The sequence below is a fragment of the Corvus hawaiiensis genome, chromosome 6 (genome assembly GCF_020740725.1).
Source record: "Corvus hawaiiensis isolate bCorHaw1 chromosome 6, bCorHaw1.pri.cur, whole genome shotgun sequence".
Taxonomy (NCBI): Eukaryota; Metazoa; Chordata; class Aves; order Passeriformes; family Corvidae; genus Corvus; species Corvus hawaiiensis.
Window position 1 is genome coordinate 25,620,909 of NC_063218.1, and position 11,458 is coordinate 25,632,366.

Below are 11,458 nucleotides of genomic sequence, written 5' to 3' on the forward strand. Positions count from 1 at the left end.
AGCAGCAGGGATGCAAAGGGAGACTTATCTCACCATTCCCCCGCAAAAGCTTTTTTTTTTTTTTTTTTTTTTTTTGGCAAGCCCAAGGACCATTAATGCCATATTTAAAGGTTATAAAAGTGCTTAAAGCACTTCTCAGGATCCTCTGGGATGATATTTCATCTGCTTGCTCTATACAAAGCTCAGAAAAGTGACTGGATTGGAATGGGTGGAAAAAAACAGAACAAAAACCAATTAGTTGGGTTTTCTAGTGGTGAGGAGCAATGTTATTCTATATCTTTCTTCATACTTGTATTGTTCAGTGAAGGATGTAATTATAAGCAAATTGTGTCCCCAAAGCAAACTAAACTTATGCACTGCAGGAAGTGAGTTTCCCAGCTTTGAAGCCAAGATGTGGGATGGACAGATGAGAGGGTTTTAACACTACTGGATCACTTTGCTCCCTCCATCGCATTTGCAGTTACTCAGTGAAAATTAGCCAGCATAACCAACAGTCATCCCTCACTATGGTATCATTTCAAATAGAATAAGTCCAGGTGCAGATAAACACTGCAGATTACTCAAAAAAAAAAAAAAAACCCAAACAAAAAAAAACCAAGATTATCATTCTTATTCTAAAGAAAATATATTTTTATAAGCATATTTTAGTAAACAAGACCATAGCCAGGAAACAGTCTTGTTGTCCTTTTTGGATTTAATCTGAATTGAAATGCAGTTACAAATAACATGCATTTTTAAAAAGACCTTTTCAAACCATACAGCTGTCCTTATGCCTCACACTTAGTTCTTTAATAATTTCCATGAAAAATACTAAGGGCCAGAAAGTGGAGTAGGGCACAGAGGAAAATGAGTTTGAGCTTTACTTTCATTATAATCTCTATTCAGCTAAAGGAAAATACGAATTTGGTTAGGCTGGAAGTCTTTCCTTTCCTGAAGTACAATTTCCATTTCAATTTTTTAAAAACCTCAAGTATGCACCAGAAAATGGTGGTGTTTCTCCAACATTATATTTTCTTTATGCTAATTCGGATAGAAAGCAAACACTGTTTTTCAAGTCAGATAGATGTTTAAGATGTTTATTTTTTTATGTAAATTTTAAGAAATTGCATGCTGTCAGCTTCATGCTTTCTACTCCTTTCTCTAAGTTGATTAATGCAAAAAGTGTATATCTACTTGGTGACATTCCCAATATATAAATGCATACTTTCAACAAAGGCATGTCCTTTCCTAACATTTTTTTGGTTTGCATTTAACAAAATAACCGCAAATGTCAGGTATTAGAAGGGTTGAAACAACCTTTTCTATTTTGTTGTCTTTAGAACTCCATCTTTTATTCATGACTTTTCTCTTAGTGCTGGAAGGGAGGCTGTGTTGCTATAGCAATGCCCTGCATTCCTTGTGGATAGCTTACAGTTTCACTTTTTTTAAGCAACAAAGAGCCATTGATACTACATGTTGCCAAAGGTTACAAAAGTTGAATTCTAAAATGGAAATATTTCTTCTATAAGGCTGCATAGGATATATGCCATGCAAATTCAAATCGTCAAGTAAACATACAGCCCTTTTGTGAATACAGATGAACCTAGGATAATACTGTTTGGCTTCAATACAATATCTGGAAGAAAAGTATTTAAAATATATTTGTTATCTACTCTCTTCAAGACATAAATGTACCAAAATGTATGACCTACTATTACACCTTTCTGACCTGCAGTAGAAATAAAACCTTTCTACATTTTAACAGATCTGGATAATAAAACACAATCTCGTATTCCAATTATGATTTAATAGTAAATACACTTCCAATGTCAGGGAACAGTCACCTTATAGAAGCTTCCCTGCCCACAATGGATATTAAATATAGTTGAGTGTCCTTCAAGACTTCTTCAAGTATGGGGGGTTTTCCTACCCTAATTGATTTCTCTTCTGTCAGATTTGACTCCCACAGATAGATGTTTACATAGTACAAATTCAATAACGGTTCAACAAGTTAAATCAAATAAAGAGTTAGATGGAAAAAATTAGGGTTACAGTCATAAGAAAGAAATTTATACTCGTGATTCAGCAGGCAGCAGCAATTTACTCAGAACAGATCAAAGAGGGTAATATGGGCAAAACATCACCCATGACTACTACAGAGCAGTAAATCAGAGAGGAAATCCAAACTTTCTCACCCTCAAATACCTTCTGTGCTGGTTTTACAGCAGGTATTTACTGCCTCATTCCCACTGCACTGATGGGAGGAACGAAACCATTTCAGGAGGTGTTTCAATTGAGTGATTCAGTTTTCTGTGTAATTGTTCTGACACTGGTGCCTGGCAGCCACAAGGGCCAGGTTCAATTCCCAAACCACTGAAACACTTAAACAAGCCAGACTCTCCTTTCCACAGAAACCTGGCACAGGAAGGCCACCTCTTGACAGATAGGGACAATGCCACATGGAGCCCTTCCTGTGCCTTGCAGGCTCACCCCTGCACTCTCCTTCCTCGCAGTGGCACTGGGGCACTCTGCTGGGGCCAGGCACGAGTGAGCTCAAGAAAACAGCTATTCTGAAACTCAAAACATCTATTTTAGTTTCCAAATCTCAACAGATTTAGAAATGCATGAACAGCTGCTAAAACTACTGCAGGGTAGACTGCAAGGGAATATTCATCAAATATTATCCTGACCATCCTGGACTGTTTGGGTTCTGGACAATCCACCTCCACTATCAAGCAGAGTGGGATGTGCAGAGTTAAACAGGCTTTGTTTAAGTGGAAAAAAAATTGAAAAAAGGAAAAGTAAAAATATATTCACAAGAGCCAGCACCACCTCCCCAATGGAGTCTCTAGCAATTTACCTGACCCTGTCCTCCTCCAGGTGCTTCTGATCCCATGTTCCTTCTGCGAGCGTGGTCTGATGGACCTGGTCCTACTGCTGAGGACCTGGTCTGTTGTGCTGCGCTGCCAACCCACCTTTCACATCAGTCCTGTGCGGCACAGTGGGGCAGTGACATGGCAAATCCACTCAAGGACTTTGTCCCAAGGGGCTTTGGCACCTTTTTTCTTTCCTCTGCAAACCCTGAACTGCAGAATTGGGTTATGGTGGCTCCCTTGTCCCAATGAAAACTAGACTGCTTGAGATTTTCCCAACTTGATTACAACAGTTCTGTTCTTCCTGGTTTTACAGTTTTATTTTGCAGCTTGGAAAAACCCCTTGGAAATTTAAGAAGCTGCCAATAGGGACAGGTTTCACTGCCACATTTTACCAGCCTATGCCAGCCATCGCTTTCCAAAAGAGACTCTCAGAGGGACAGGAGAGCTCTGAACTCAGATTCCCAGAGAAGCGCTGATCTTTGTCCTCCTTTATATCCACAGTCAGGCATATGAGGAAATGTTACCTACCACAAATAAAAGACTAGAGTGCCACAACACTAGCTCATATTCTCCAGACTGCCACAGCACATTTTGTAAAACAAATATGTTAACTATCTTTTTCTTAAGTGATGACAGTGCCACAAAGCTTGCTGCAAGTTCCTTGCTAGACATCTGCAAGAGTGCTGTGTGTGAGCCTGCTCCCCCACCAGAAATGGTCCACAGAAAGAGTCTTTAGGCCATTACTTCATTGCCCCATAGAAACCAGGAGAGTTAGGAGAGCAAACCCTGTTGTACTCCCCCAGACAGTTCCATGCTGCTGTCCTCATGCCCAGGCAGCACCTGTGTGTGAGGCAGAGACTGCCAGCATGGGGATGCAGAAGCCAGAATCCAAGCTTTCTGTGAATCCTGTTTGCCTTATGACGTTTGAAGTTGCATCCTTTTTCTGAAACATTTTATCTTGCAACAAGGGGAAATTATGTGTGCACTGGTGATAGGCCAGGAATGTTGTACTCAGACATGGTGCACATATGTTGCTGTTGAGGTAGGGCCAGGGACAGGCAAAAGAAAATTCACCTTATGCTTCCTCTTGGAAGCTCATCTCAAGGATGTGGTGAAGCCCAGATTTTGTATGTATGTTGGTTGTGACTTATCAGTGATTTTGAATGCAGGCATGGGCTTAACTCTGATGCAAAGACACTCCAACCTCTCCACTGAAATGTGAAGCATCAGTTCCTTTTAGACCCCACAAACTGGCTTAGCACAGCTTTTCTAGAGCTCAAAGTTGTGGGCACTCTGGGCTAATATTTTACCAACAGTTTCCTCTGTCAGATGCCCCTCACAGAAGTACTGTTGGGTAGAAGGGTTTCCAGTGGGATCCATTGCTTTGGCTTCTCACCTGGAGGCATATCATCACAGCACAGATGGCAAAGAAATCCCTGCTTAAAATGAAGTTCTCAGTCTGATACAAGGTGTGCAATACTAAATGCAGCTGACAGACTCTACACATCAGCTCCCCCAAATTATCCTATGCAGCTTTTATTATTTGCACCTCCAAAACCTGGGCCAAGATGTGACCATGAGCCAGAGCTGAGTTGGAATCCAAACAAGTCAGGCTCACAAAGTCTCCAATTGGAAAAAATCCTGCAACTATCACACTAACACATCTGAATCTTTTATGCTTATTATCTAGGGCTCTCCCTACTGGCAGGCTGCCTGTTAAAACCAGCCTTTCTGGGTTACACAAAGCAGCAGTTTGAGGTGATTGGGAAATTTTGTTTTGTGGGTTTTTTGGCAAAAACAATTGCCTTTACCAGCTGTTCAGCATTCATAAGGATTTTTGTTTCATGAATTGTGGGATTTAGTGTTTGAGAAGTTGCTAATTCAGTAACAAATTCATTTGTTGTCTTCCTACTTTAACCAAAATGACAGCTTCTGGGTTAGCCTGCTTGCTCCAGCTTCCACTGTGACAGAACTTGGCATCATAATCTTTTCCCAGTATAGATACCTACATATATCCCTCCCAAATTACCTGCAATACTGATCGCTGCCTGTCCCTTTTCTCAAACCCTCTCTAGTCCTGAGGTCCTAGACCTCACATCGCTAGTCTAACTTTTGACCCTTATTCATCCTTCTTCTCTGACATGTTCTACAAACTTCTTCTTTACCATATGTCTGCTCTCAGAATGCTAAGTCCCACCTCAACATGCTCTTAAAGATGAAGTCTTGGCTTATAACCATAGAACCTTTATGAAAAAAGTACTCTTGGACAACACAAGTTCCATACCAAGATTGGTGCTGAGTAACAAAAAGGTGTCTCAGTCTAGATTTACAAAAGCCTTAGATATAATTGTGTTTGTCTTTAGGGTTTCATGTTGCAAATTATACATAAACCTACATGCATTGGACCTCCCTCTGAGGCAGACATCATTGCTTGTTGACAGATAAAAACTCTGGGAAGGTGGAGCTGAAGTTAAGATGCCTGATGCAATGACTTGGGGTAAAATCATTACAGGGCTGAATTGTAACCATTCTAAAAATCAGATTTATAAACCCCTGGAAAATCAGGGTGAACCACACTTGAAATAAATCCAAATATGTGAAAATATCTAGGGTATTGTTACAAGCCTTTTGTTTTCGTATTGAAGGGCCTTACACACTGGCCTGAAATAACACAAACTAATAATCGTGAGATTCTGATTTGGCAAATATGGTTGTCAAGGCCAAGTTAAGAGACCTGCAGCTATTCCATGGAGTGATATTGAAGATTAGAGTTTTAGTATAGACTTTTGAGAATTTGTTCTTAAATGTGTAACAGTAGATGCTACAGCAGACCATGAGAAAATGAAAAATTTCCACAACTGTAAAGGAGCTCATTGATGGTGAGGGATTTTAATGCTTATATGTCCAGATAAAATCCACTTTTTAAAAAACAATTTTTTTTAATGTTTTCTTGATCTCACAACAGAAGAGGTATTCTTACAGTCATTCACAGAAAAACAAAAGATTTTTTACATTACTCATTTTAAAATTATTTTCAAATTAATTTGCATATTGAAATGCAATATTTTTCAAAAGAAAAGAGCAATCCTGAGTCCATTACATTTTCTGAAGAAAATCTCTGTAGCATTCATACATGAAAGAGGGATTTTTTTCATGTAATTAAGAGGCCTCCAGTGGAGGAGATCCAGGTTGCAACCTCTTTCCTAAATCAAACAACATGGAGATCAGAATGTAGGTTTCTACATTCTTGGTAGGAGTCTTGGTTACTGATTATAAATAGTTTTAGGAGTTTTCTCCTTGGTCTTCCTGTGAATGCTCCCTAACACCTTAAAATTTGTATTCAACCAAAACCAATGGATCAAATTTCACTGGAACGTGCATAGTTTTTCTTTCCACTTTCTACTTTCTTCTCACTTGAAAATTTCAACTGAAAAAATTATCCTATTGGGCATATGCATTATTAACCAAATTAGAGACAGCACCCTCTGTGTTCATTTTCAGCTTTGAGAACCATGGTTAATAACTGAAGAAATATCCAGGTACAAAGAGAGTTCTACTATTTTATAGCAGGATGCTTTACTGTCCGAAGTACTAAAGGATGAAGAGGAATTCTCCTTCATCTCCTATCCTTTTCAGTTATAGCTGATAATAACAACAAAAAAAATCTGACTTAAATCAGCCCCTGGATCCTTCCTTATTCATTGCACAGTTCTAGATTACTGATAACACCATAAGAACAAATATATGCTGGGAATCCCATAGGCCCATTTGATTCTAACTAGGTTTATGGAGTGCCAAGCAGATAAACTGCCCCTCTGGGATTCCAGTAATGTGTGCAGAAGAGATCTCATAACACCCAATACAAAAACCACTTGGCAAGAAGTGAAAAAACCCCATCCTTTCTAAAGGATGGTTTTCCATGTGTCAGGACCCTAATGGAAAAAATCTGTCATGAAGCAGGAAAAAAATTACCAGAAACATTTTTGACAGGTAATTTTATACCACAGTGGTTACAGGAGGCAAGAACGTAACAGAACTGCATGCATAAAACTGGTAATATTTGCAAAGTCACTAGATTTTAAGCAACAAAGTCCCACAATCAATGTATAAAAATAAATTCAAGGTACTTATGGTAGGAAGTCTCGTGAAATCAAAGCCAAGTTTTCAGAAGACTTAGCAGTAGAAGCAATTATTCCTCTAAGATGATGCATGCAGTTGAAGTGCTGTAAGATCCAGGCACGGGAGATGGTAGTGTGCTGCCCCCCAGAGACTGCACTGCTTCTCTTAACACTGACTTTTTTTAGTACTGACAGCAAAATCTTGCCTCCTTGCTTTGCCCTTGGCCCAAACAGCTCTAATCTAGTCAGTTCTGAGCTTTGTATGCTTCAATAGTCATGTGAGGGAAAGGAATCATTTTCTTTACTGCTGCAGCTGAAATTTTATTCTAAAGGCAATAGATAGATGCAGTATCCTCTGCTTTTTGTTACTCTATAACTGAAGGTACCAATTTACCTGCAGTCATTAAAAAAAAAAAAATTTACTGTTTTCTCATACAGAACCACATGCCCCCCATAGTGCTTTTACTGTTTGTGTTTAAAATAATAGCATGAGAGATTTGATGGCATCTTATCTGCTTAGCAATCATCAAAACATACCAAGGTGAGGAAGGCTTCCCACTCATTCTTCCAAAGCTTCTCTTGCTAAGTATTTGTTTGGTCTGGAAAACGCAGTAAATGCTTTTCGCACAACTGCGATGGCACCAAAAGGTGTACAAAGTCATGGATGCTTATGTAGTAGAGGAAATTGTTTTATCACTTAAAAACCAGGGCTAGGATGCAAGACCTCTGGGCTCAAACACAGCTGACACACTGTCTCAGCCATTCCTGCCATTCTACATGTGTTTGTTTTTTCATTAGATCTCTCTAATCTCCTCTGAGAAAAGAAGTCTCAAATGTCTCCTCCTCTGTTTTATCTGTCTCACTGTCTTTATTTTGGTCCCCTTTTCCCTTTGTCTTTTTCAGAAATCTGAAAGGACTTCTTTCCAATTCTTGTCTTTTCTTCCTAGAACTCTCTTCTCATATTGTCAATTTCAAATGTATGTTTCACAGTCCAGAAACCAAAGTCTATTCAAAGTTAATGAAGTGTGGAGTCAGAATGCCCACAGTATTTTTCAACTAAGTTTCACCACTTCAGCATCTTTTTTCCACCTCTACATCCACATTCCTCCCTTTTTCTCTCTGAGGTCTTTAAGGCTAGATCGATTTTGGTAAAACTCAAAAGAAGAAGAAAACCCTGGTAGAGAATATTTGATATTATAAGGTATTATAATATCAAGGGATGAAAATTACTCATTTATTTCCTGTCCTTCATCTTCAGTCAAAATGGAAATTTGATACCAATGAGAGGCTGAGAGCTTGTCATATTATCTGCTGCAGCAGAAAACTCACATGCACCTTGAAGGCAGGAGAAGTGATCTAGAAAAGGCAAGGTTAGCTCCATGGGAGGTGGATTACACCAAGCAAATACACATCATCTGGGTATCAGTTCAGCCCTAAGGGTTTTTTCTGAAGCAAGTGGGAAATGTGGTGCCGGATATGAAATATAAAGAGGCAGGTACATGGTTCCCCCTAGCTGCAGGACATTTATCACCCATACAAATTTTTGAGGGGATATTTTCACAACGTTGAAAGCAAAGATACACATAGGTAAATAGAAGATACGTATCTCCAACCAGTTCATCAAACAAAAAAATTTGACAACTGAACTTTCAACCTCTACTTGGAGTTCAGGATGTTTTTCACAGCTCTGTTAGCTGCTCTAACACAGCTCTGTTAATCTTCAAGGAAAACCATTCTCTCTTGTCCAAAGTAGTACAGGAAGAGCCTGCAAAGATGCAAGGACAGGTATAGTCTTTCATACTGTCCTTATTCCAAGCCAAGGAACAGTTCTCAAGCCACTGATCCAAATCAGACTATCTCAGATGTAGGCCAGTACAGAGCTCAGAGCCACCAACTCCCACCTCCAACTTTTTTCCTTAATTGTTAGAGGAAAAGCTCTCACTACCTGCTGTCCAACTAATGTAACAGAATAGAGAATAGTTTTAACAGTTGTAAATAGCAGCTGGTAATTTCAGCAGACGTAAGCTAGAAGTAAAACAACCACCATGAAATTTTTTAAAACTGTGGTTTGTGATCACCAGCAAAATGCAGTTAAACCCCTCTTTCAGCAGAAGGGATTTTTATATTGAACGTATTTTTTATTTAAGGGAGTGAGAGATACAACACAGTATCTGCCACTTTCCATCTTGAATTCACCAATCTTGGGTGAACATTTGAAAAACATTGCTACCTTTATCAAAATCATACGCACAAATAGCCAGATGAGAGAAATTTCATCCTGTACTTAACTCACTCAGCTGCCTCTGACCTTTCATGTAAGAACAAGTGTGTGTGCACTGTATAGGTGAACAAACAAGAGGGTTATATGCATGCTTAGAAGCAAACTGCAGCAATAATTACTCTGATTGCAAACCTAAGGAGAATGCAAAGCCTGCTGTGAGCAGAGCAAGAGCTCAGTTAGGTGCTCAGAGCTGCCGTGCCAGTGCAGCCCCAAGGCTCGGGTGATGGGCAGAGAGTAGTCCAGGGCACAGCCCCTGCAGGAACGGTGGTCCATGGTGGTAGGCGCCCCCTTTTAGTGGAGCAATCAAACAGGTTTGATTGTCACTATCTGCTTTTGTCCAGCCCTGACCTACACATTGCGCTGAGGGACATCTTTGTCTCACTTCTCTTTGGTCACGGAGTTCATGGAGCTCAATGGGCTGCGGCCGGCAGTCCATTAACGGGGGTGCTGGGCTCAGTGCCGGGCCACCCAGGAGCCCCACTGCATGTTCTCACTGAATGGCTTCACTGGTGGCCCATTCAAATGCGATAATGTCAGAAAAAAGGGTTGAATGGAGGAGCCAATGTACACCATTGCTCAGGCGAAGTGACTGCAGCCTCCAACAAAGCCTCCCCTGTGGCGATGTTAAGCAGAGTTATCAATAGTGCTAAGGCAGAGCAAGAACTAATGCTCCAATCATGTCATCCACAGGTGGCACAGATGGAGCCACTTCAATGCAGAAACCACAGGGCAACATTTCCTGGTAATTCTATCCTCTTTCCAGTGCTAACGTACAGAAAAATGTGCAGATGTCATGCGGATCTCTTGTAGTGTGTCAGACCCCCTTGAACCAAGCTCCAAAAGACGTTTTTGTTTCCTGTTCCTTTTACTATTCACACCAACTGTAGGCAATGTTAAATTCTCATTTTGTGCGAAGCAGAAAACTTGGGTTTTAATGTACACATAAATAAATTCCCATACTTTTTCTGAGCTGCAAGATTGGACCTTGTCAGCAAGAATGGAAACTGCTTTAGTACTCACAACAGTACAGGACACATTATTACACCATTTGATTCATTCTTAGAGGGAACACTAAGTTATTTTGATTATTTAAATAAAAAGAAATTAAATCAAAACATAGTTGCACTCACATCCACTATGAGCACGAATATCTTTTCTTCTCAGCTGAGTACAATGTTCACCTCTAATGTTACAGAGACAAAACAGAACACAATAAAAACAGAGCTTCTAACAATTCTGAATGCAGCATCTATACAAAGTGAATTTGCAAAGCACATCTGAGGCAAAGAACTGCCACAGTTTCTCCTCTAATTAACAACTCATAACTTTGTCTATGAATTTCCATTGCTGTGTTCATAGTAGGTGGTAAATGTGCAGCAGAAGGGAAGTAAACATGTCCACAAAACACATTACTCCTGAACAAGACAGACATCTTCCTTGCTTAGGCCTAAAGACTTGCTTTCATTTTCAAATCCTTCATATGAGACAGAAGGGGAGAAAACAAAAACACTAAAGAAAATTCCTCTGCCTGGGGAAATTCCATCACTCAAAGAGTCTGAGATAGGATTCATTCCAAAAGGGGTTCCCACAATTACAGGCAATCAGTCAGGACAGGCCACAGGTCATAGATGCAGACCACTCACCAGAAAGCTTTTCTCAACTCTAAAACTAACCAAAAACCAAAACCCTGGACCCTGAATCACACAAAGAAATAGAAGAACATACCAGTGTTCTAGGTCTTTGCAGTGAATTGGTTAAGCACAATCCCCAGATGATTTTAGGAAGAAAATTAAGCACAGAACTACAAAGGTGCGAGGAAAACTTCCACAGCAGTCCAACCTGGGTGAAAAAATCTCTTATTTGGACTTTGGCTCTCATTTGAATCACTTGCAGGGGACACCTTCCACTCTATGGAGACAGAAGAGAAACTGTGGACCAGAAACATGAAGTAGGAAGTAGCCAGTTCTGCACAGGAGACAGATTCAACATTTCTCTGCTCCAATGCAAAGCAAATCCACTATAATGACAGAATTGAGAAAGAGTGCTGAGATTAACAAGACACAGGTGGGATATTCCCATTGGCATCACGTGGTCTGGTGCATAGATTTACCATCAGAAGGTGTTTTTTTCCCCGAGCTGCTGTAACTTTTTTCAAAATCCATTATTGCAAATACAGAATTCATTATATCAATGCAATCACTGAA